The following is a 25,577-nucleotide window of genomic DNA, read 5'->3' on the forward strand; positions in this document are numbered from 1 at the left end:
CACCAAGACTCGGAGAAATTAAGCTCCCAAGATCACCCAGCTAACAGGAGGCTGACCTAGGACTGAAATCATTGCCTGATTCCATAAATTTAAGCTCTGGCAGGAAGGAATGACCTCACTCACGTTTCTAAAGTGAGTATCTTTCCAACTAGCCAGTTTGGGATTGCCTCGGTCAGGCAAGGAGCTGGGAAAAGAAGAGAGGAAACAGCCACCCCTTAGGCCGCCCCAGGCTGGGACAAATGTACGAGATCTCGCAGGGGCTCTGTAACCACAATCTAGCCTTCTTCCCGGTCTGTTTAGCACAGCACAGGCTATGAAGGGGGTGGGGACCTGCAGCCCCAGGGAGACTGAATTCTAGGCCACCCTTCTCCCACATTTTCCCTGCAGAGCCCATCTTGGAGGGATAACTGTGCCCATCATTCCCAGATTCCAAGCCAAGCAGTGTACACCAGGAAACTAGTTTAACTGCAGATTCGCTAGGAACATGCACACATCCGAGGGTCCACGAGTACCCTTCATTACTGAAGAACCAGCCCAGGTCACTTATTTTGAAGGTGAACCTTAGTGTGTATCAGAATCACCTGAAGGGCTTTTTTTTTTCTTTTTTTTTTTGCGGTACGCGGGCCTCTCACTGTCGCGGCCTCTCCCGTTGTGGATCACAGGCTCCGGACGCGCAGGCTCAGCGGCCATGGCTCACGGGCCCAGCCGCTCCGTGGCATGTGGGATCTTCCCAGACCGGGGCACGAACCCGCGTCCCCTGCATCGGCAGGCGGACTCTCAACCACTGCGCCACCAGGGAAGCCCATGAAGGGCTTTTAAAAACACAGATTGCTGGGCTCCACCCGCAGTGCTTCTGAATCCTGGGTCTGGGTGAAGCCTGAGAACTTGACCCACAAGTTCCCGGTGCTGCTGACACTGCTGGTTGGGGGACCACCTTTGAAAACCACCATTTTAACTGATGGTAGCCTTAGCTTTGTCTGTGACTTCATTTCTGGGCCTGTATCCTGCATGTTGAAATGTGATAGCAGCTGTTCGAGGACGTTCATCCTTACCACCTGTGTTGATTTCCTATTGCTGGTGTAACCTTACCACACACTTAGGGGCTTAAAACAACACCAGTCATCTTACAGTTTTGGAAATCAGAAGTCTAAAATGGGTCTGCAAGGGCCGCATTCTGTTGTGGAGGCTCCAGGGGAGAATCCGTTTCCTACCTTTTGCAGCTGCTAGAGGACGCCTGCACTTCCAGGCTCATGGCCCCTTCCCCTGTCCTCAAAAACAGCAGCAGAGTAGCATCTTCAAACCTCTCCCTCTCTCTCACTCACACACACACCCCTCTGCTTCTAGAGTCACCTCTTCTTCTCTAACCCTTAGAAGAATCCTTGTGATTTCATTGGCCCACCCCAGTTGAGCCCACCTAAATAATCCAGAGCAATCTTTCCATTTTAAGACCATCGGGACTTCCCTGGCGGTCCAATGGTTAAGACTCCACGCTCCCACTGCAGGGGGCACGGGTTCAATCCCTGGCTGGGAACTAAGATCCCACGTGCCACGTGGCACGGCCAAAAATATATAAAGACCCTTAACTTAATCACATCTGAAATCCCCTTTTGCGATGGAAGGGAACATACGCACAGATTTTGAACATTAGGACGTGGGCATCTTTAGGGGCCTTCATTCTGTTCACCACCTCAGCCATCCGACAGCTGCTTATCCTCCTAAATCACAGTGCCCTTCCCACAAAAGAAAAACCGAAACCTTATCAGGATTTGCATGATGCAATCCCTCCTTCGGACTCTCCTGGTAATGAAGCATCTTGCAGGGAGAGAGAACTGGGTAGTGGGGGGAGGAAGGCAGGAGCCCTGAGGGAGGGAGTTAGCCAAGTGCCCCTTAGACCAGGCCCCAAACACCCACTAAGTCTCCCCACGCTTGCCAGACTTTGTAGAATCTAGCGCCTTGGTACCTCTCCCTCTGAGCCAGGAGCCTCCAGGCTCCCCCCTGGGCCTCACCCCAGGTCAGTGCTCACCACACGCTCGGCCACCAGCACTGCCTCCCAAACCTGCCAGCAGGCGCTGTGAAAGATGCAGAAAGAGAAACTCTACTCAAAGCCTTCTTGCCTTTTGAGTTTCCGATGATGACCCTCAGAACTTTACTGGGCTGAAGTCCCAGCCTCCAGGCTGTGAACTTTCTGTTAGTGCATTCATTTGCTCGGGCTGCTGTAACAAAACTACCACAGACCGGGTGGCTTAAACAACAGAAATACAGAAACGTACTTTCTCACAGTTCTGGGGCGTGAAGTCTGAGGTCAAGGTGTGGGCAGGCTGCTTCTCCTGAAGCCTCTCTTGTTGGCTTGCGGACGGCTGTATCCTCTCTGCAATCTCACGTGACCCTTCCTCTGTGAGAGGCCCCTGGTGTGTCTCTCTCTTTTTATAAGGACCCAGTTCTATTGGATTCCAGCCCATCCTCATTTAACTCATTTTAACTTAATCACCTCTTTAAAGACCTTATCTCCAAATAGGGTTGCATCCTGAGGTCCTGAGAGTGAGGGCTTCAACGTTTGAATTTGAGGGAGGGCACACTCAGCTCATAACCGTTGGCTGGGATCCTGGGAGACTCATAAAAACCACTTCCATCCTCTGTGTAACAGGTGGGCTAGGCGCAGTCAGGGCAGGTATGGGGAGGGGCAGGCCAAGCTGGGACTGTCACAGTGTGCACCTCAACCCAGGTCTGCCTTTTGGTCTTAGGTCAGGGATGGGAGGAGGGTGGAGGAGGCCAAAGAAGCCCCCGCAGGCTGAGTTTTAGTCTCTATAAGCAAGAAGCAGCATTTAAGGCTCACCCTCCCGAGAGCCAACTCCCTGCAGAAAGTTTTTTGCTTGATACACAATTTACAGCAAGTCACAGACATTCCACCAAGTCAATACACACCCTGGACCCAGAGGAAATAAAGGAGCAGACAGTGAGGGCTTGTGTTTGATGGTCTTTGCAGGGGCTGTGTGGTAGAAAATGATTTCATCCTCAAGGCATGGCTTTGAGAAGGAAGTCAGCCAGCAAGTTGAAACAAAGCAAACAGCCTTATCTTATTCTTGATTCATGGGTTCCTCTTTCTTCAAAGCCCTTTAGAGGCAGGACACTGAATTGTCATTGTCAGAGTAACTGCTGTTGCAAAGTCCCTCCTGGGACCTTGCATCTGTGACTTATAAGACCTGGGGTCTCTGACATTTTCCTTTGCTGCTCGCTGGTCAGACTCACTACCCAACACGGGCTTAAAATATACATATATAAAATACACACGTGTATATACTAAGTGAAATCAGCTGGTCACAAAAATCACAAACACTGTATGATTCCACTTACAGTATAAGAGGGACCCAGAGTTGTCAAATTCATAGAGACAGAAAGTAGAAAGGTGGTTTCCAGTGGCTGGGGGTGAGGGAGGGGAAGCTCTTTTTTAATGGGTAGAGTTCCAGTTTTGCAAGATGAAAAGGGTCTGGAGATCTGTTGCACAGCAGTGTGAATGTACTTATTGAACTGTACACTTAAAGATGGTTAACATGGTAAGTTTTATGTTTCATATATTTTAGCACCATTTTTTAAAAAGGCTGCTGTAAGCAATCACTTAATAGAATGATTAATGATCATGTAATAGAATGTCAAGCCAACCTAGGTTTGAATTCCATATCTGCCACTCACTAGTTTTGGGACAGTGTTCTAAGTTTTTTGTTTAGTGCCTTAAAACAACAGCAATCGTGTTATTATTTCTGTTTCTATGGGGCAGGAATTTGGGAAGAGCTTCGGCTGGGTAGTTCTGGCTCAGGGTCTCTTCCGAGCTTGCAGTTGGGTGGGTGGAGGGTTGGATCACTGGGGGCTGCTGAACACCTCTCCCTCTTCCTAAGAGTCTCCACGCTTCTTCATGTGGTATTTCCACGTGGCTGACTTGGGCTTCCTTACAGCATGGCGGTCTCAGGGAGATTGGATGCTCCTGTGGTGGCTCAGGGCTCCAAGCAGGCAGATGTCCCAGGGACGAAGGGAGAAACAGCATCACCTTTTCTGATTTAGCCTTGGAGGTCATGCACTGTGAGTTCCTTTGTACTCTCTCGGTCACAAGCAAATCACACATTTCCCCAAGTTCAAGGGGAGGGGTATCAGACTCCACCTCACCATGGGAAGTGGCAAAGTTCTAGAGCGGGTTTGGCAAATTACGACCCTTGGAACAAATCAGGCTCACCTCTCCAAGGCAGCCATGTCCGTGCATTTACATATTGTCTCTGGCTTTGCCACAATGTCAAAGTTGAGTGTTTGGGACAGAGACTGCATGGTCTGCAAAACCAAAAATATTTACTGTACAGCTCTTTATAGAAGACTTTCCTGACCCCTGTTCTAGAAGACCATGTTGGATGGACAATATTGTTTTAGCCACCTTTGGAATATGCCGTTGGCTGCAGGCAGGTTACGAGGCGCTCTGAACTTTACCTGGGTCTCCAACTCTGTAAAAAGGAATGAGGATCATATGTAAAAAGTACTCAGCACAATTCCACACCTGTAACAGGTAAAGTATACAATTTAGTTCTTCCCCTTCTAGGCTTAATTATGATTTGAGAGTCACGGAAAGTTGTTTACTGCCACTGTAGGTCTATTAGCAGTTGGAAATTCCCAATTTTAGGCCCTCCTTGGAATTAAGGCCGACTTTACAGAGACCCTCTTTTTTCTTTTTTTTAAAAACTCTTTATTTTATATTGGAGTCTAGTTGATTAACAATGTTGTGATAGTTTTGGGTGTACAGCAAAGTGATTCAGTTATACATATATTACATGTATCTATTCTTTTTTCAAATTCTTTTCCCATCTAGATTGTTACCTAATATTGAGCAGGGTTCCCTGTGCTATACAGTAGGTCCTTGTTGGTTATCCATTTTAAATCTAGCAGTATGTACATGTCAATCCCAAACTCCCTAACTATCCCTTCCCCCCCACTTCCCCCCCGCCACCCCCCCCCCCCCCGGTAACCATAAGTTCGTCAGAGACCCTCTTTTTAAACACGTATTTATTACTCTGGAGGAAGGAAATGTTTGCAAGAATTCTTTTAAAAATGCAATCCCCCCTCCCCTGGCCCCCAGCCATCCCCCAATGCATTATTTTATCAGACTAGCTACATTTTTACCTTTCAGAGAACAAATACCTAAGGGACTGAGGCAATCTCATGAATTTGGAACTGAGTGACCGGGGAACAGCACGGTGGTGGCAGGTCTCCGATGCCCTAGGGAAAGAAAGACACAAGAAATTTGACCTACTTCACAGCTGTGCTCAGGGCTGCCTCAGCCTCAGACAAAGCAATGAAAAATGTTTTCTTGGCCTCCTCTTACCCATCGCCTCCCTTTCCTATTGCCCAGACTTGTTATCTCCGCCCTGACCTCCTCCACCGGCCAAGACTGCCCTTGGATTTTTTCCTCTCCTCCCCTGGATGTTTCCAAGGCCAACCTCCAGCAGCTCCCAGAGATTATCTGCTTGGGACCCTGCTTTCCTCCCTGCTCCAAATTCAAGCAGGGTCCTTCTGGAGCCTAGTTATTCAGTGCTTCTGAACTCTTTCTCTCTAGAAGAAAGCTTCTATCTAAGAAAAGAAAGACCCTAACAGGCACTTACGGGGGTAACATTAGACCTGCCAGTCCCAATTCTCTTACTCATTTACTCAAAAACCACCAAAATTAACAACTGTTCATTTGTGCATCATTCAAACAAACTATATTCTGTCTCCTCTCCAAATTACGTTTGACTCCAATCACTTTTAAAATCTGCTTAGCTTCACCCTGAGCTGTGTTGGAAGAATAGTTCCTTTTTATTGCAGCTATATGTCGCCATGTTAGTTTTATATCAAATATTATGAGTGTTTGGGGGGGCAGCTAGGAGGGGAAGTGTGTAACTAGACGATTAGAGAACACTCCCTCTGGCCCTATTAATTTTTACAGCATTTTCCCCTCCTATTTTGCTTAAATTTGCAACTTTATGCAAATTTTATAAAACGTTTTGTGGTATCCCCAGAGCCCCAGCTCAGTATCAGCCAAAGGCCTGCTCAATTTACGCTGCTCCAGGAAGAATTGTGGTTTGGAAAAATTGCTCAGCTGGCTGCGAAAAAAGTAAAAATTGTTACTACTGCGGCTGGTGCTGCTCCTACAGATTGTTGTAAAATGAACAGAAAGTAGTTAAGCGCATTGCCCTAGGTCACAGACCTACTCATTTATGGACCTGGAATTCCAAAGACTTTTGGCTCTTCCAAGGGTTCCGTTCATTCATAAATTCATACTCCGTCAGTGTAACAGGCACTGGGCCCTTTCAACCAATATTGCTTCCTTTACTCCATTCTCCAGAATGCTTTTGTTTATTTTATAACCAATATCACTTATAAAGTAACGTGCTGCCAACCATTCTCTTAAGCTCAAAAAAATTTTTTTGACAACATACTTTCTAATCTATCCTTAGGTTAGCGATAGAAAAATGGACTAAAATGACAGACATTGAGATATGTTTAGTAGAAAAGCTTTGGTTGTTTTGCTTATTTTTATCTCAGGCAAACATCTGGGAAGTAACTAAAAATAAAAGTATGTCTGAGATGGTCAATGTTTCTGAAGTACTTTTATGACTAAAACCGTGAATGTAAAGGTCACATGAAATCAGAATTCTGAGTGTGTCTGTAACAGGAGCATTGCTGCTGGATGTACTGAACAATAGAGTTTTAGCCTGAGATTCAGTTTGTTTCATCACCTACCCCTTACCTGGCACCAGACTAGATAACTGAGACGCCTGGTTGCCATGGAGATGAGATGGCATCATCGGATCACATCTGTGTACAAGTATAGCTTCAGAGTTTCACAGGCCTTCTGCACAGGAGCAGGGGTACATCCGGCTTACTGGCTGCTAAGACAAAACAAAGGGATTTCCCTTATGAAATGGTTGATGTTGTTACCATGTACTATTTATTGAGCACTTACTATGTGTCAGGTAATATTCTGAGCATTTCTCAGATATGACTTCATTTCATCCTCCCACCAATCCTGCAAGGGTTACTATTCCCATTTCACAGAGTAAAAAACTGATGTTTAAACAGATTAAACAGACCTCCCTAGGTCTGCCTCCAAAACTTATATTCTGAAACATCAAGCATTATTGCCTCTCAGGAATGGAAAGCAAAGTTACTGCTGTTTGCTTGATAGGTTTTTAGTAATTTAAGTGCATCATTTTAGGGCTAGTATCCTACCTAGTTACTTTGGCAAACTAGGGAGATTTAGTTGACAGGCCTTAAGCAGTGCTTGGAGAGGGTCTGTGCTTTTAAATTCTCAAGTACTTGAACTTAAACAGAGTGAGCTGGTCCCATTCACATCCTGCCCTCCAGCCCTCTCTAGCTGCAAGTTATTAGTGTTGACCATGAGGGCAAAGGAGAACATACTTGAAAATGTTTTGGGTTTGTTTTCGTCTCTTCTGAACTGAGTGGTAATATAGAAAGCGGGAAGACAGTTTTAAACCACTGACAGGGATCCATCCCGCAAGACTGCAGAAATTCGTGGCAATTTCTGCATTTTCCAAGATACAAGACAGCAGAGGCTGGGGCCAGTCATCTGTGTGATTTAAGGAGATGGGGGCTGCAGAGGGTGGGATGGGGTACAATGGCACAAAGCTGATAAAGACGGACCGGGCAAGCCACAACTCCCAACCGAGGGGAGGGCTTGAGCTTAGGAAAGATGCAACACCTTATTTTCTCCCTGCATCTCCTCCTCTCAGCAGGTGGCTCCATGGCTGGGGGGGCAGAATGTGGGGCTGCTCGAAGCTGGGTGGTGATGGAAGGCCTCTCTAAGGAGAGGATTTATGAGCTGAGACCAGAGGGATGAGATGAAATTTTAACATTAAGCACTAGGGACAGGCATCTTTTTTTTTTTTTTTTTTTGCGGTAAGCGGGCCTCTCACTGCTGTGGCCTCTCCCGTTGTGGAGCACAGGCTCCGGACGCGCAGGCTCAGCGGCCGTGGCTCACGGGCCCAGCCGCTCCGCGGCATGTGGGATCTTCCCGGACCGGGGCACGAACCTGTGTCCCCTGCAAAGGCAGGCGGACTCTCAACCACTGCACCACCAGGGAAGCCCGGGACAGGCATCTTAAAATGTGCTCTCACACACGGAACTTCTGCGTAGGGCTCTTCATGCTGTAGAAACCCCAACATGTGGAAAGGATAGGATCTCCGCACCTCCAGTAAAATCTCCTCGGGAGTTTTCAAGATGGTTTTTGTATTATTGGAATTTTGTTGTAACAAATAACGTAGGAAGGAAAGAAAAGAGAGCCTCCTTCCTGTGTTTGAGATATAAGTGCCACACCATGTCCCTTTACATCATATTAACTACATCATCCGTCTCATGACACTGTGAGGTCACCGAGGCTGTTACACAAACTCAACAGATGAGGAAACAGGATGAGAGCTGAGTCATCTGAGGTCCTGCAGCCACTAAGTGGCAGGTCAGGATTTAACCAGGTCTGGTTGCCTTCAACGCACTGCCTTTTCCAGACACCACTGGAGGAAGCTGGGCCACCACACCTGAGCGCCTCTTTGAAATACAGACAGTCTGGTTTGGTGAGATCTTATATAATAGCATTTGCCATACAGAATCATTTAATCCAACAATAAGTATAATAGGAAACAAAGATCTACCTGATCACTAATTTCCCTCTGCTTTCATACCACAGCATCAGCGTAACAGGAACAAGCAAAGTGTGATGAATTCTATAGGAAACATGTAGGAGGGGTTCACAGAACACAGATGAAGTGAATCTTGAAGCATGAACAGGAGTTTTCCAAGCCAGGAAGGAAGCTTAGCATCTGTAAAGTCATTGCATAAGTGCCAGGCCAAACAGATCAATAAGCAAATCAATAAGTAAAATTTTTAAAAATAAAATTAGAGTGGACTTCCCTGGTGGCGCAGTGGTTAAGAATCCACCTGCCAATGCAGGGGACACGGGTTCGAGCCCTGGTCCAGGAAGATCCCACATGCCGCGGAGCAACTAAGCCCGTGTGCCACAACTACTGAGCCTGCGCTCTAGAGCCCACGAGCCACAACTATTGAGCCTGCGTGCCACAACTACTGAAGCCCGTGAGCCTAGAGCCCGTGCAAGCCACCGCAATGAGAAGCCCGCGCACCGCAACAAAGAGTAGCCCCCGCTCGCCGCAGCTAGAGAAAGCCCGCACGCAGCAACGAAGACCCAACACAGCCAAAAATAAAATAAAATAAATAAATAAAATTAGAGTGACTTAGATGGTAAAAGCGTTTATTTTCTCCAATAATATCAAGTCTAGAGGTAGGGCAGCCAATGAATGTACCAAAGTCAGCTTTGTGCCATCTTTCTGTCTTCTGGAGTAGGGGCTCCTTGTGTCCCCAGATGGCAGCCACAGTTCAGGGTATCCCTTGCTGATGACAATGTCCGGGGGAAGAAAAGGGATGTCCCTGACTTGTGTCACTTTAAAAAGGGCGGTAAACTTGCCATGAAGCACTCGCATCAGAATTCCTTCCTCATCCCTGTCTTGTAGAACAATGAAGATTCAGCCTCCAAATCTAGGGAGGGGCCCCCTCCCCAAAAAGTCATGGCTGCTTGGAAGGGCCCTGTTAGCAAGGAGGGTGGTTATGAGAAAGCAAACAACACTTGCCACAGGCATAAAGGCATGAAAAAAGATGATATTCTGGAAACAAGTTGTTAGGTGTGAAAATGTCAGGAGAAACTAATAATTCACACTGCAGCCAGGTGGCAAAGGAGTTATATGCCAGTGTTTGGCTGTGTCTCCAAAGTCCGTGTTCCTAAAGCTTTTAAAGACAGTAAAATATCAGCAGTGTTAAGAGGTTTTTGTTAATTTTTTTTTTAATGTGGAAGTTGTATATAATTTCCTTCAAAAACAAATGGGTTAAAAAAAAAAGACAACAGCAACATATATGGTAAAAATAAAGCTATATAATTTAGGCAGGGATCATGGCAGTGTAGAAATAATAGTGTATCTGGTCTTTATTTTGACATTTGTACTTTGTTATGATTACAATAGTAACAAGTATTCATTTTTTTAAATCAGAAAATTCCAAGAAGCTCAAAAAATAAAGTAAAAATCATCCATAAGTCCACGGCTTGGCTATAACTACTTGGTGTGCATGGAGTCCTCACATACATAGTGGTTTTATACAGGGTTGCAGTAGAAAGTGACAAATTTTCCGTCAAATGAAGGCAAGCTACTGCTGGTCTGTTTAGAGGGGAAAAAGCAACAAATAAAACAAACGTACACGCTGACTTACATTATAGAATAAAACATAGCACATAACATAGGGGGGAAAAGTAGTATAGCTATTGTTTTTGTTTCTTTTTTTCCCTAAAGGGGTGTATTTCTGGTTTGTTGACTTTCTATTTTACAGAGCAGGTTATCTAACGCCCAAACTCTGTAACTAAGGAAATAACACAAGTCTGTCCTTGAAAGCAGGGACTGCGAGGTGGTCCTGGTCCTGGCCGGGAGGGATGGGGGATGGGGTACAGGAACTGAGGCCAAGTCTCATTCTGGTGAGTTACAGCTTTGGTCCTCAGAGTGGCATCAGATCAAGGCACGAGGGCCTCAGCACTAAAAAAGCCACTGGGATGCTCGAATCAGTACCTTGAGGAAGGCTGTGTCCATTTGTGCCTCTGCAGAAGGGCATCTACAAGGGGTCAGGATGCAAAAGTTTCTTGAATTTTTCACTTCCAGTTTTTAAAAGGAAATCTGAACATCTCTGCATCTAACAGCAAGATTGGTTTTTAAAATGTTGGGACCTGCCTGGGCAGGAATCCGTTATGAATGCTGTTGGCTTTTGGGTTTTTTTAGTCCCCTATTTCTTTAATTTTATTTATTTATTATTTAAAAATATTTGTTTATTTGGTTGCGCTGGGTCTTAGTTGCAGGTCAAGGGCTCCTTAGTTGTGGGATCTAGTTCCCTGGCCAGGGACAGAACCTGGGCCCCTGGCATTGGGAGCACAGAGTCTTAACCGCTGCACCACCTGGGAAGTCCCTTCTTTAATTTTATGATTCTCTTTCAGGCACACTTTTTAGTGGCACTACCGATTTCTGGGTAGAAGGTTTTTTTGTTTGCAGCTTGCTGTTAAAAATCTATAGAAAGACAGACAATATCCTGCCACTAGAGAGCTGTTTGACCTTGGGAAAGTCACTTAACCTCTCTGGTCCTTAGAAAGTGCAAGCCAGAGGTTCAGAGTGGCAGCCTGGAAGAGATCTTAGAGGTCATTGAGCTCTGCTCCTCTGTATTATCTGAGGCTCAGAGAGGGTGAGTGACCAGCCAGGGGTACAACAGCTTTCCCCGCATTTTATTATTTTGAGTTTTAAGAGGAGGAGTCCAGGGAATTCGGAAGTTAATTAGGTTGTGTTTGAAGAGCAAATGAACAAGAGACACTTCAGTGTAAACGAATGAAAACTAAAGCTTTGAGAAATAGAGATACGATATTTTATAACTATCCAAATGGGTTTGTAGGAAGGAAGTGTGAACTGTGTAAGATGTGACACATTCGATGCACAATATTTACCCCCAACAAATATGTACTGGCTGCCCCTTGGAGCTTAAAGTTCTGTAAGGAACCGAGAAGATAATCATGATGCAATAAGTGCTCTGTCAGATAAAACGTCAGGGGTTCTCATGAGAACTAAGAGGAGGCGTTTAGAGGGACTTCCGGAAGCCTTCCTGGAAGAGGCGACACCTCAGCTGATACCTGAAGGAGAAAGAGGACAGAACGTTCCTATAGGGAAATTCCATCTGCAAAGGCCAGGGAACTTGGTGGCTTGAACAGCTAAAAGGAAAAGTGGTCAGAAGGACGTGGAGTTCTGAAACCTGAAAGGATGAGGAACTAAGTAATTAGAATCTCCAAAGCCCCAGACCCACGTCTTTATCCCAGAGGGCAGAGCTGTCAGCCGGATCCGTTCATAATCTCCCCCTCCTGCTCTGAGCGTGTATAACAGTTTGGAGCCAGGGACAAGACAGAGCCCGTGAGACCAATTAGAAAAGTATTTCTCAAACTCCTGACAGACAAGATACATTCTACCTGTTAACCCAGAATGTACACAGATCTCGGGACACACACTGACACAAGCGTCCCAAAACCGAACTTACTTTTCCTTTGTTTGATGCACTCTGACGTTTTCTAATCTATTCCGTTTTTTTTAAATGGTGAAACTGCATGACCCACCTCAACTGATTTCATGATCCGTTAATAAGCCACAACAGGTAGTTTGAGGAACGCTGAGGTAGGAAGTTGCTGTCATCCTCCAGAGAGGAAATCATAGGGTCTAGGGAAGCAGAAAGGTGGATTGTAAGATGTGGAAGGATTCCAGAAGGATTTAAGAGATAGGAGGGAAGGACCCAAAGGAATTAGAGGTGATGCCCAGAGTTGTGGCTTGAACTCTTGGTAGGAAGAGGAGTTACTTCTAAGATGGGGAAAGTGAATTTGAAGATCTGCTAGGAGGGTAAAGACAGTGAGGTTTTGAGAAATGCCCATTTTGTTTGGTCAACACAAATGTACTTCTTCATTTGAGGCTTATCTGAAGAAAAAGCGTCTAAAGGCTACATTATGTAATTCCAGAAAGTGGTCAGGTTTTACTAAAAGAGGGAGCAAAATGGTGGTGTTGAAAAGGAGGAAACCATTTGTCGTGGGGCGGGGGGTAGGTTCTGCAGCGAGCCTCAAAATCCTACATAGAAAGGACAGTCAAGCTATAAATCCCGAGGAAACAACCCAGATCGAATACTCACCTGGCGCTTTGCTGTGGCTGCCATCAGGGCTTTTGTAAGACAGAGAATAGGGTAAGTAGAGCCTTTGACTTTTCAGGTACCAGACCCGTTGGCAGGAGTTAACTTCTTTACAAAGTTGGCACCGCTTTTAGAATCCCCGATCACGAGTTCAGGAAGGGAGCGGGCGTTGCTTATGCACTTCTTGTAAAAATGAAAATCCATTAACTTTATTCTTCACGCACGTTCTCCAACAGCATCGGGTCAAAGGGACTTTTTTCCTTCCTCTTTTCAGAGCTTCCAGGTCCCAATCTGGCTCCTTCTAAATCTTTTATTTTACAAAACAATAGGGAGTGGTGGTAGCCTGTGGCTAGTTGAAGATTTTGAACAATAGGTGTTTCTGAGCCGGGTTTATTGAAATGGTCCTGTCTGTGTCCTGGGGGTAGATTGTAAATGAGATGTCGACAGGAGCTCTTTTGTGTGGATGGCATTGGGCCTGAAAGAGAGGAATTTCCTTACTGTGCTCGTATTTAAAGTAGATTTGTTGCTGCTTTTGCTAAAACTTTTTATGCAGCTTCTGGAGCTAACAGCACTGAATGAGTCACTGGATAAGACTGAGACTTCCTGCCCCCCCTAGCAGGGCTCCGACTCTGTCATTTACATTTGGAAAGGACAGACTAAGAAGATTGCTTGGATTTTCATCAGCTTGAGCCTCTTTTTCAGATCGTCACGGGGACCTGAGCCGCCAGCAATCCGTTACCCCCAGGAGAGGGTGGCCAAGCCGGGCTGTTTTTCTCACTCCCTGGAAAACTTCTGGCTGTTTTGCTCGCTCTCTTTTTAAAATCCAAGGAGAGAGACAAACACCATCTCCCGCCTTACGCCTTCCCTTTTTTGTAAATGACAGGCAATTTCAGTTTACTGTAATTACCTCGGGCTGAGGTTGGACCAACTCCACTCTTAGAAGATAAGGCAACAGTTTTATTACCTCTCAGCCAGGTGCCTGGGGGTGACAAGGCTGGCTTTTATCTGGAGACATCGCAAGGTTATCAGTAACAGAAAGGGGCTGGACCTTTGAGCGGCGGCCATTAACATGCTTCCCTTCCCTGTGATCAATTTCCTAACTCTTTATTGGTAATGAATGTTGATCCAAAGACCAGCGCTGGTCTCCTCCAGTGTTTCCGCATTCCGGCACCTCAGCACTTCGGCAATCCTGCTGATAAATGGTGTAAATTGCAACCACGGGCCAGCAGTCCCCTAACATGAGCTTGAAATTCCAAACAAGGACCCAAACATACAACCCACTGAACAGCTTAACTTCCTCTCATTTGGTAGGTTTGCAGTGGGTATAGCTGGTTTTTCAAAGAATTGATTAATAAAACCTTTCACCTAGGACAGTAGAAATCCAAAAGAATCAAAATGATTTCGCTTTACTATCCATGGTTCCTTTTAAAAAGTAAAATGTGGGCCTCCCTGGTGGCGCAGTGGTTGAGAGTCCGCCTGCCGATGCAGGGGATACGGGTTCGTGCCCCGGTCTGGGAGGATCCCATATGCCGCGGAGCGGCTGGGCCCGTGAGCCATGGCCGGTGGGCCTGCGCATCCGGAGCCTGTGCTCCGCAACGGGAGAGGCCACAACAGTGAGAGGCCCGCACACCGCAAAAAGAAAAAAAAAAAAAAAAAAAAAAAAAAAAAAAAGTAAAATGTAATCCACACCAGGAGGCAGTGGGGGGCTTGTTCTAGATTTAAAAAAAATTTTTTTCTAGTGCTTGATCTATTTCTGCCTGCAGTTCACGGACATGTCTAGCCACACAACGGTTTATTCTTTAATTCAAGCTATTTTACATGGAGCCTGTCTGTTATCTCTTGGATTGGAAATGTGGGATAAAAACTTGTGATCTGAAAATGATTTTCCAGCTGTGTCCTGGGTAGAGCTTTAATGAATGAGGAATGCCCTTAGGAATCAACTTTTAGGTGAGTGTCCTGGGCTGCATCAAATTAGAGCAGCAGCCAGCCTGGACCTAGCGTGGAACCACCCTCCTGTCAGTACAAGGTACGGTGGGCCAAGGAGAAGAATGTTACCTTTTTTTTTTTTTTTTTTTTTTTTTTTGTGGTATGCGGGCCTCTCACTGTTGTGGCCTCTCCCGTTGCGGAGCACAGGCTCCGGACGCGCAGGCTCAGCGGCCATGGCTCACGGGCTCAGCCGCTCCGCGGCATGTGGGATCTTCCCGGACCGGGGCACGAACCCATGTCCCCCTGCACCGGCAGGCGGACTCTCAACCACTGTGCCACAAGGGAAGCCCGAAGAATGTTACTTTTATCTCTTTGGCTGTGAAGTCAGATCATAGCTTTAGGGTACAGGATGAGAATGGGGAAGAGGATGGAAGGGATGGCTCAAAACACACACACACACACAACACGCACACACACAAGCACACAACCTGGCAGATATGAAGTGTTTATCTCCAAGCGTTTATCTTCAGACTAGGCATTCTGTAATTTTTGTAGACAGCATTCCACAGTGGGAAGAGGCCAGTTAAAAGCCCCTACAAGTACCCCTGTTACCATTATAACAAAAACCAACAAAGGTGTTTCTGCCAATGGTGTGTGAAACACAGTGACAAACCAATGAACACCCAGAACTCACATGGTCAAGGAAAGAGAGACAATGTCAGAAGTATTATCGAATTTGAAATCAGATTCCTCTTTTCCTTAAAGATGTAGAAACCTTGCCCACCCACCAGGCCAAGCCCACCACCACCCAGTCACTACCCATCCCCCATTCTCCTCCTGGGCCAGGCTGGGACAGAGCTCCGTCCAGGACCAGAGATGCCCTGGAGGAGGAGGCCCCTGGCGGGGGCTCTGATACACCCAGGCACCTGAAGGAGTGGGTGGCCACCATCCTTCAGCGCTCTGAAAGCCATAGGCCAAAACCTGCCCTTGCAACTACTTGCAGAGTGACTGTTTCACCTCCGGCAGACAGACAGGTTAGAGTACCCAGGCCCCCCAGGGTGTGTCATGCAAGTCAGCTTTCTACAATCCAAAAAGTTCTGAATTCCAAGCACGTTTGACCAAGAGATTCAGAAAAAGGCTTTTGGACATTGCTCTCATGAGGGTTCAGAGGAGAATCTTAATGACAGATTATAAAGCAGCTCTTTAAAAGAAGAGAACGGAGGCTTAGATGAGAAGAACCCAGGTTCCAGTCGGACCCCACTCTGCAGAAGGTGGGCAACCCAAACTCTCTTGCCTCCCGTCACTTGTGGAGTTGGGATTATAGGTCCAGGTACCTGGCTCCCAGGAAACACAGTGAATAAGGATGCTGGTGGGCAGTAGCTAGAGTAAACTGATAGATTTTAGTGCTGGCCTCACCAGTTTGCTGGGATTTTTAAAAGCATTTTATTGGAGCAGAGTTGATTTACAATGTTGTGTTAGTTTTAGGTGTACAGCAGAGTGAATTAGTTATACATATGTTCATTCTTTTCAGATTCTTTTCCCTATAGGTTATCACAGAACATTGAGTAGAGTTCCCTGTGCTATACAGTAGGCCCTTGTTGGTTACCTATCTTATATATATAGTAGTGTGGGTATGTTCATCTCAAACTCCTGATTCATCCCTCCCCACCACGTTTCCTCTTTGGTAACCTTAAGTTTGTTTTCGATAACTGTAAGTCTGTTTCTGTTTTGTAAATAAGTTCATTTGTGTCATTTTTGAAAAATTAGATTCCACAGGGAATTCCCTGGTGGTCCAGAGGTTAAGACTCCGTGCTTTCACTGCTGTGGGCCCGGGTTCAATCCCTGGTCAGGGAACTAAGATCTCACCAGCCACGTGGCATGGCCAAAAAAAAAAAAAAAAAAAAACAGATTCCACATATAAGTGATATCACATGATATTTGTCTTTCTCTGGCTTATTTCGCTCAGTATGACAATCTCTAGGTCCATCCATGTTGCTGCAAATGGCATTATTTCATTCTTTTTATGGCTGAGTAATATTCCATAACATATACATACCACATCTTCTTTATCCATTCCTCTGTTGATGGACATTTAGGTTGCTTCATGTCTTGGCTACTATAAATAGTGTTGCAATGAACATTGGGGTGCATGTGTCTTTTTTATTTTTTTATGGTTTTCTCTGGATATATGCCCAGGAGTGGGATTGCTGGGTGATATGGTAGCTCTATTTTTAGTTTCTTCAGGAAACTCCATACTGTTCTCCATAGCGGTTGTACTAATTTACATTCCCACCAACAGTGTAGTAGGGTTCCTTGATATTTTTATTTAATTCTGGCAAATGACCAAAACCCAACTGTACAGTGGAATTGTGAATGCAGTCTGAAGTGGCCCTTTATGAACCCACTGTAAAGGCTGATGGTGTTTGCTGTGTGGTGCAGACAGAAGAAGACTGGGGGGCCCCAGCCAAGTTCTTCTCTGGATCTGTGTCCTCATCTGTCAGTGACACAGTTGGATAATGAGGTGTCATTTTGAAGCACTGATCCTGTCATCTGAGAGTCAGTAAGGGGCTGGTGTCCTTTCTGGGCCCAGCGGGCTGGTAGACAGTATTCCACAGCTTAACCCACAAAGTCTATCCTGTTTTTCCTTTGAGGAGGGGGATTTCAGGGAGGAAAGCAGAAAGAAGTCAGACGAATAATTAACTGCCTCACTGCACAGATCAGGCCCCCCTACATGCCTTGCTCTCCAGACACAGGTAATTATTTCTCATCGCCCTCCAACTGACAGGAAGACATGCTGGATACATTTTCTTTCTTCTTTGCTTCCTCATATATCCTGTTTCCCCCAGTTTGTCTGATGCAAAAGCTTCTGCTCCAGGTGGAGCCAGCCGGCCAAGCCCTCTGTCCACAGGGCAGCAGCATCAGGCTGCTTTGACACAAGGTCTGCCTTCTCTCCGAAGCCCAGGGTGTTGGCCAGAGAGCAGAGGCTCCTGATCGATCCAGCCAGAGGTTTCAGTGAGGACTCATCCCGATGGACCATCATGAGACATGACCTCACCGGGTGTGGGCTCAGCACCCTCACTCTGCATGGCCAGCTCACCGTTTCAAGGGAGACCAGTGGGCAGTGTGTGCCCGAGACCCTGCTCTCACCTGGAGCCAGTCAGCGACTCCATCTGGCCTCAGAGCTCAGTACCCCCTGAGGTCCGCTGTGTGCCCCACGGCGGAGAGTCCTGCTGGGCTGTGTGATTGCATTCCAGGTTTCCCTTGCTTTCCAGGTCCATGGTACAGGTGTCATGAAATGAGACCAGGAATAAGAAGTCAAAGAATAATAAGGAATGGAAGGAACTGAGGAGGAAAGGCAGCTGCTCTGGGGAAAGGGCAGTGAGCATCACAGCCCCACATGGATAAAGCCCAGCAGAGAGGGTGGAGGAAGTTAGGTGGATAATCCATAGGACTAACTGCTTCCAGCTAATACGAGGTGGGCCTTTCACATTCTAGCTCCATGTCAAAAGCTGGCCAATCACAGCTGCATTTGGCCAGCATATGACCAAGGCCAAACAGAAGTGGGCATCAGTGATGGGAGATTATATTGCAACATCCAAGGTCACAGAGACTGGCTTTGCTGAGTATTCATTTTCTTTCTACCCTGGTGACCGTGCTTTCCTAAGTATTAGTCCCTTTTTCTGCTTCTCCAGGAAATCCCTTCTCATCCCTGTTCCTTCCTTCACGTAACAAGTATTTTCCACCATACGACTATGTGCCACGAATGGTCTAAGTACTGTAGTCGTCATGAATACAATGGACAACAATGCCTGACCTTGTGATTCTTACATCCTTAACTAATTCCTTTCTCTCAGTTTGGTCAGGAAAAAATAAAAAATTTCACCTAACAGGGAATACAGGCAAGTATTGCTAAGAAGTGACATCTAACAAGAAATGAAAGCTAGCTGATGAAATGCTTAAAAGCAAAATGTCCTTCCCCACTCCTGGCACCATCCCTACCTCAGGTATCCCAGGCCTGTTATCTTCCAACAAGACCCAGTCTGCCCGAACCTGAGGAGGTGGGACCAGCTGCCCAAACAGGAAAACTTATTTCATTCTGTAACCCTGACCTTGGGTCCTGAATCTTCCCCTCCTGTAAACAGTCCATTCAACCCAGGAAGACCTGCTGACTTGGCTGGGACAAATTCTGAAAAATTCACATGATGTTACAAACATTAAAAAAGAAAAAAAAAAATCCCTAGATCCTAGAGGAAGTGGTATATCTGATTCAATCGTTAGAAATTGCTTCATAAAGTCATGGAACAAATGGAAATTTAATCCTAACAGATGACACTGCCAGGGCGGTCACTTGTGTGCGTGGATGACTCAGTAGCATCTGTTGGAGAGGCTGGGAAAATGAGCCATGAAATCCTGAAGGCATTCCCTGCTGGAAGCAACGGCCCCGCCTCGCAAATTAGTAAGCCAGGCGTTCTGAACATCCTGCTGTGAACCTTTGTGCCTAGTTCTATGAAGGTTATGACTCACCTGAGCTACCGGTCAAATGATTCTTACTCAGAGACCTCAGTTTTTAATCTTTACTAGTAAATGATCAAGGCAACAACCAGCCGAATGTCTGTCTACTTTCAAGATGTTCCTTTGAAATGACTGATTTTAGGCAACAACTGGTTTTACATAGGGTAACCCCCAAATTCTCATATTAACTGGTTGCCAAGCTTCATTAAAGGGTCACATTAGAGGCTTTAGACCTCCGTCCCTGGACCTGGGCCTTCTAAATGACTTTCCTCCAAACAGCACTTAACTTCCTTTAATTTAGTTAATTAATGGAACTTTTTGAAGAGAACAGTTACTTTGATCTAAACCCCTTTCTTGGTTTCTGGTTAACATTTCCAGAGAGGGACAAAGAGGGATGCCCTCACGCCTGGCAGCAGCTCACAACTGCAGTCCTTCCTCTAAATCAGAGACCATGGAGGGCGGGAGAAGCCGTGAGAGGAAGAAGGCTGGTTAAAACTACTGCCCTTGGCATTTTCGTGGGTGTTTGCCCCAGACAGAGATAGAAGAGCTAGGGTGGGGCTGCAAAGCACGCTCTCTGGGAAGCTGGGCCTGCGGTTTGGAAATCCTCAGTCATCCTTGCAAATGAACTAACTGGAAACAAGCGATGGGAATGAGAAATGCTTCTACCTGCAAGCTTCCTGCAAACAAGCGACAAATTCAGATAAAGATGGAAAATGCAAGTCCCACCCACCAGGAATCCTCAGTTTCCTGGCTATTCATCCTCACTGCCATCCACCTAACCAAATGGCCACAGCAGCTTTTGCTTTTCAGCTTGCCAAGGAAACAAAAACTGTGGCCCTAGCGGCTGCTTTGAAAAAAAAAAAAGGGTCAGCAACCTCAACCCAGAGATCTTACCCTGCAGCACGGGTAAAATTTTTGTTGAGGTGATAAATTAAAAAGCAAGACATCTGACTCTTGACTTCCACTCTGCGTTTTTTGGGCAAACGCAGCCCGGACGTCCCGCGTGACTTACCTGGGAGCCGAGCCTCGGACTGAAGTTGTACCTTGAAAGGTACATCGGTGATGTTCCGAGCTTGGTCACCAGGGGGCGCTCGAGAGCCGGGCTGCCGCAGCAATACTTTGTTTTCTCAGACTTGGAGTGGCGAAGGGGGAGGGCGTTGGGGGGGAGGGGGAGGGGTGGCGAGGGAGATGCAGCTGGTTTTCAAAAAATCCTTTTGTTCTCTGAAATCCTGCCGCTTGCCGTTTTAGAAGGCAAAGGTTGCCACGTTACCTGTTGCCAGGGTCCTGAGAGTGCTTGGGGAAAATGTGGGCGACAAAGGTAGCGCACAAAGTCCTGGGCTCGGTGGCCTTCCAGCCCTTTGGCCGGGCTTGGCGCTGACATTTGGAGAGCAGCTGCCGCGATCGCCGAGCATTGTTTGGTTGTAGTTCTAACAGAGGAGTGGCTGCGTCTTACATCATTTCCAGGCATGAAGTGCCTGGGGCTTTTTTTTTTTTAGTGACTAATTTTCGGATCCCTCCCTCCCTGGAGTTTGGGACAGAACATGCACTGTGCACGAAAGCCTCACCTCAGGAAGCCCAAGTTTTGTAGCAACTTGTTAAAATAACTAGGGTGCCTCAAAAGGAAAAAAAAAAAAGCTATGCTTCTGAAACAAACCTTTCCATTCTTCCTTCTGAGAACAATGTTGTGTTTGATTAGCCATGGAGGCTGCTCCCTGAAAGATCTGCTCTCCCCACCAGGGCCGGGCTGCTATCGGCTGAATAGATCTCTGAGCCAGACAAGCCTGGGCTCCGGGCATTTGTCTGGCATTAGGAAGCGTCTGGAATACTAGTAACTACCAACTGGCGAGCCTGATGACTACAGGAGTTCTTAACACCACCCTTCCCTCTCTGTCCACATCCCTCTCCGCCCCCCTCCACCCGTACACAAGCCTGCTTTTCTCTACTTCGAGGGAGGAAAGGTTAGCTCGTTTTCTGTGGTTTCCGTGGCGGATGGCTCTGGTGGTAATCAGTCCCATAGCCACGTACCTGGAGCCAAAACTAACCAGGACAGAGGCCAGCAGAAGCCCTGTGCCCCGTCCCCGCAGCCCTCTGATCACCGCCGCCTCACCATGGGGCCAGCAGACTGCGGACGCTGACCACCACACTTTGGGTGGCCTGTAGATGTTAAGCTGTAAATATTTTGAAACAAGGGGGCGATTTTTCCATGTGTATTTTGTTTCGTGGAGTTTCTCTCCTTTTGCAAAATTTTTCAAGTTGCAGCTGGGCACCCCTTGCTGACCACTCCAAATGCATTCATCCTCCAGACCTTTGCACTCCTAGCTCAGTCCTCTGGGTCAAAGGACTCCCAGAGAATTGAGCTAGGGGCAGTTTCCTGGAATTCCTCGTGGAGAGCATTATCTTCTACTGGACGTGGTGTTTCAGGGAAGGCTTACTAGGCGGATGAATACAGGCAGTTTGGCTGAACAGAAGAGGTGGGATTGGAAGCCCTGTGAACATCTAGGAGCAGCATGACTTCGAGAAGTCAGTTACCTACCCTGAGCCTCAGTCTTACCATCAAACAAATGGGTTTAGTGAGATCTGGATCGTGAGACCATGTCTATTAAATTATTTTTTTAATTAATTAATTTATTTGTGGCTGCATTGGGTCTTCGCTGCTGCTCTCGGGCTTTCTCTAGTTGCGGCCAGCAGGGGCTACTCCTCGTTGCAGTGCACAGGCTTCTCATTGCAGTGGCTTCTCTTGTTGCGGAGCATGGACTCTAGGTGCGAGGGCTTCAGTAGTTGTTGCAGCGGGCTTAGTAGTTGTGGCTCACGGGCTCTAGAGCACAGGCTCAGTAGTTGTGGCGCACGGGCTTAGTTGCTCCGCGGCATGTGGGATCTTCCCGGACCAGGGATCGAACCCGTGTCCCCTGAATTTGCAGGTGGATTCTTAACCACTGGGCCACCAGGGTAAGTCTTGTCTATTAAATTCTTAGCACAGCGTGTGTTACGGAGGAAAGATGGACCCTCCGGTGATTCAGTTGATCTAAGGGCAGGTGAAGTGTGTGGACTCATTCTCCATCTCATCAACTTTGTTTTCACCTGGGTTTGTGCTTTTATCATGTGAAGGATTCCAGCTAGATCACAGATTTGTCTGGCGTTTGGTGGGGCAGTCCAGACTGGGGAGCATGTCACCCCGGGGAGGATGATCTCCACCGTTGATTGTAAATTCAGCACTTCTGGGCCTTCTTGCCCGGAAGTAGCAGCAGCAAACTTCTCGATTAAGAGTTTTGTCTTCATCGGTGCCAATATGTGCTCCCAGGATGCCAGAACATTCCTCACTGCTACCAACAGCCTGCTGGTAACTCTCCCTGGCCTCCTCTCTTAGCATCCTTGTCAATGGGTCCCTACTTCTCAGACAGAGAGCTCACTCCCCAGCGAAGGGCCCATATTCCATCCTTGGACGACCGACTCCTGGAAAAATTCTTTATGCCTCTCTGAGCTTTTCCTTTTGTGGTTTCCCTGCGGGCCTCATACGGCCTGAGTCCATGCCATCCTTTACACAATAGCCTTCGAAATAATGGGAAACCCCTCCGTCTACCTTCTCTTGCAAACGAAACACCCTCTCTCCTTAAACCATTCCTTATAAGATATGGTTTTTCTCTCCTCAGAGAACCCTGTGATTTCCCCTTAAAGGGAGGGCAGGAAGGCAGCAAGGCAATCCTTCCCTCATTCTAGATATCACATATCTACGCAGACACACCGTCATAGAAATAGACAACTTACCTGACGTTAAAACCACAAGTCTACTCTTCCCGTCCTGTATTTGTGCAGTCCTGCCTTCATGTCCCAAGTTTAGGTGCTCCCACATTTCTTTCCTTTGGCCTCTCCACATCGTTTTGCTTTCTAAAGTAGCCTGTAGTTTCAAGTTACCTCTCTAGTCTCTCAATCTCACGTGCAATACCACTGCCCTGTCCCCTGGATTTGCGAACGTTCCAAAATCAGTGCTTCTCAAACTGTCTCTGGTGATGGACAGTTTGTTTGCTTATTGGATGTCCAATCTGTTGCAGGTCAACATTTTGGTAAAACGCAATTAAAATGAATTACTAGAAGAAAGAAATTAAAAAAAACAAAAACATGCAAAAAACAAGCCATCATCATTCTAATGGATTCAACTGACAGAATCTCTGTAGAATTGCTATAAAGTTTCTAAACGTTTCCTCTGGATGTTTTTTCCTGACCTATCTCACGGTGCACTCATCAGATACTTTGTGAATCCAAACCTGTCTGTGGATTACACTTTGAATAGCAACGGGTCTGTGTGGTAGGTCTGCTGGAAATGCTTAACAACCAGCTCTCTGGGGGGGGATACCTACTGAGTCACAGCACTTGCCAATTTCCGTGGTGTAAACACTCAAACCAAGGTCAGTTTCAAGCTAGCAAGGAAATGTCACTGAACACAGACTTAGGGAGGGGTTTGCACAGTTGAATCTAGCAAGCTGATAAGAGCCAGCTCCAGCGCCCCACTGTTAGCCCCATTCCATTTTTTAAATCTCTTTTCCAATAAAGCACTTCCTTTTGAGGGCGTGTTAACCTCCTGTTCACCTGGACCGAATCACTCAAATCAGGAGACCTTTGTCCTCGATAGAAACTAGACCGTGGTTCCAGGCAGCCCTTCTCTCTCTGGTGGTCTGGACTCAGCAAGAGCAGACCATCTGATACGACTCACTGCAAATCCAAAATTGCTCTGACTAGTAAAAGCAGATCAAATCACAGCCTGCTTTGTGGTTAAAAACGAGGAAAGAGGGGCTTCCCTGGTGGCGCAGTGGTTGAGAGTCCGTCTGCCGATGCAGGGGACACGGGTTCATGCCCCGGTCTGGGAGGATCCCACATGCCGCGGAGCGGCTGGGCCCATGAGCCATGGCCGCTGAGCCTGCACGTCCGGAGCCTGTGCTCTGCAACGGAAGAGGCCACAATAGTAAGAGGCCCTAGTACCGCAAAAAAAAAAAAAAAAAGAACAAGGAAGGACAACTTGTTTACACCTACAAAGTCAGCCATGTCCTTGTATATTTTGGAATTCTTCTGTTGATCTTTTGTGTTTTTATTTGGAGTTCCTTATGGGCTTGTTCTCGTATCTGAAAGCGTTTCTAACATTCAGCAACCAGGAACTGCTAAATAATTCCTCAACATAGCTTTTGAGTATGTGACCCATTAGCTCAGCCAGTAAGTCCATATGAATAAGAAGAAATAAAAAGTAGGTTTGCTCCTACATCTGTTTTGTGTCCAGCTGACATACATAGCATAACCGGAATGAAAAGAGAGTCCAGGTAGTTTTCCAGAAATCCTTCACCACTCCAGTCAAAAATAATCCCTGGCTCTGGTCTTTCTGAGACTTACAACAGCATTATCTTTCTATGCAAATGGAGAAAATATTGAAGAATCAGCTACAAACTGAAATAGGGTAGGAATTTGTTCTCATTTGGTTTTCTCCATAAGTTCTTCTTTAAAAAAAAAAATTTCTTAACTCAAATGTAAAAACCGATCTCTGGTCTCTTGATGCATTACACTACTATGTGAATGAAAGTAATGACAGTGAAATCTGGAAACCTGCTCCTGCTGACTCTTCTTGTAAATGGATAGGAGACTTTTCAGCCAGCTTTGCACTGGGATAGCACATCACCAGGACCCAAAGAAGGAGAAAAAAAATCAATGTATCTGATATGAACAAATAAACCTATCTGACAAAGGAAAGCGGTAATAATGATTAAACCAACAGCATCATTTCTTTTTCAAGTTCCCCTTGAGTAAAAGTAGCACTTGCATTTTTTAATCAGTGGTTTTGAGAATGTTCCTCTTAAACAATGAAGTGTTTCCCTTACTGCATGTAAGCCCCTCATTTTTTGTTTCTGTCTTGACCAGACAAGACTTATTAACTTGTGTTTCACCGTCCTTGGGCCCCACTCTACCACACGCCTCCTGGTGCTCAGACCTCAGTGTATTCTAAATCATTCGTGGTGCTGAATCACGAGAGTAGAATTTTAAAAACAAAATGACAGGGCCTCCCTGGTGGCGCAGTGGTTGAGAGTCCGCCTGCCGATGCAGGGGATACGGGTTCGTGCCCCGGTCTGGGAGGATCCCATGTGCCGCGGAGCGGCTGGGCCCGTGAGCCATGGCCGCTGGGCCTGCGCGTCCGGAGCCTGTGCTCCGCAACGGGAGAGGCCACAACAGTGAGAGGCCCGCATACCGCAAAAAGAAAAAAAAAAAAAAAATAAATAAAACAAAATGACAACAACAACAAAGACAGAAGAGAAGTGTTTAGGGCTTAGCCTGCAAAACTAAGAAAGCGTGATGCTCGGAAAAATTGGGGGATTTAGCTGTCTGAG

At 46.5% G+C, this 25,577-nt stretch overlaps 1 protein-coding gene and 1 long non-coding RNA gene across 19 annotated transcripts in view; one reads left to right on the plus strand and one right to left on the minus strand.

Annotated features, from left to right (window-relative positions):
• Positions 1 to 25,577, plus strand: part of DLGAP1 (DLG associated protein 1) — a gene marked incomplete at its 5' end in the record, with an annotated part of 323,664 nt that overhangs the window by 236,826 nt on the left and 61,261 nt on the right. The window lies entirely within an intron of this gene.
• LOC308627249 lies at positions 9,948 to 21,084 on the minus strand. Of its 3 annotated transcripts, XR_014017379.1 has the most exons (6): positions 20,231 to 21,084; positions 15,069 to 17,970; positions 13,745 to 14,835; positions 12,784 to 13,255; positions 12,224 to 12,323; positions 9,948 to 11,749 (listed from the first exon to the last, which is right to left on the minus strand). It is a non-coding gene; the product is annotated as an uncharacterized lncRNA (long non-coding RNA). The 3 variants fall into 3 exon arrangements; XR_014017378.1 differs by lacking the exon at positions 13,745 to 14,835 and having other exon boundaries at positions 17,854 to 17,970; XR_014017380.1 differs by having other exon boundaries at positions 13,745 to 17,970.

This window comes from Mesoplodon bidens (genome assembly GCF_964165515.1).
Source record: "Mesoplodon bidens genome assembly, chromosome: 13".
Taxonomy (NCBI): domain Eukaryota; kingdom Metazoa; phylum Chordata; class Mammalia; order Artiodactyla; family Ziphiidae; genus Mesoplodon; species Mesoplodon bidens.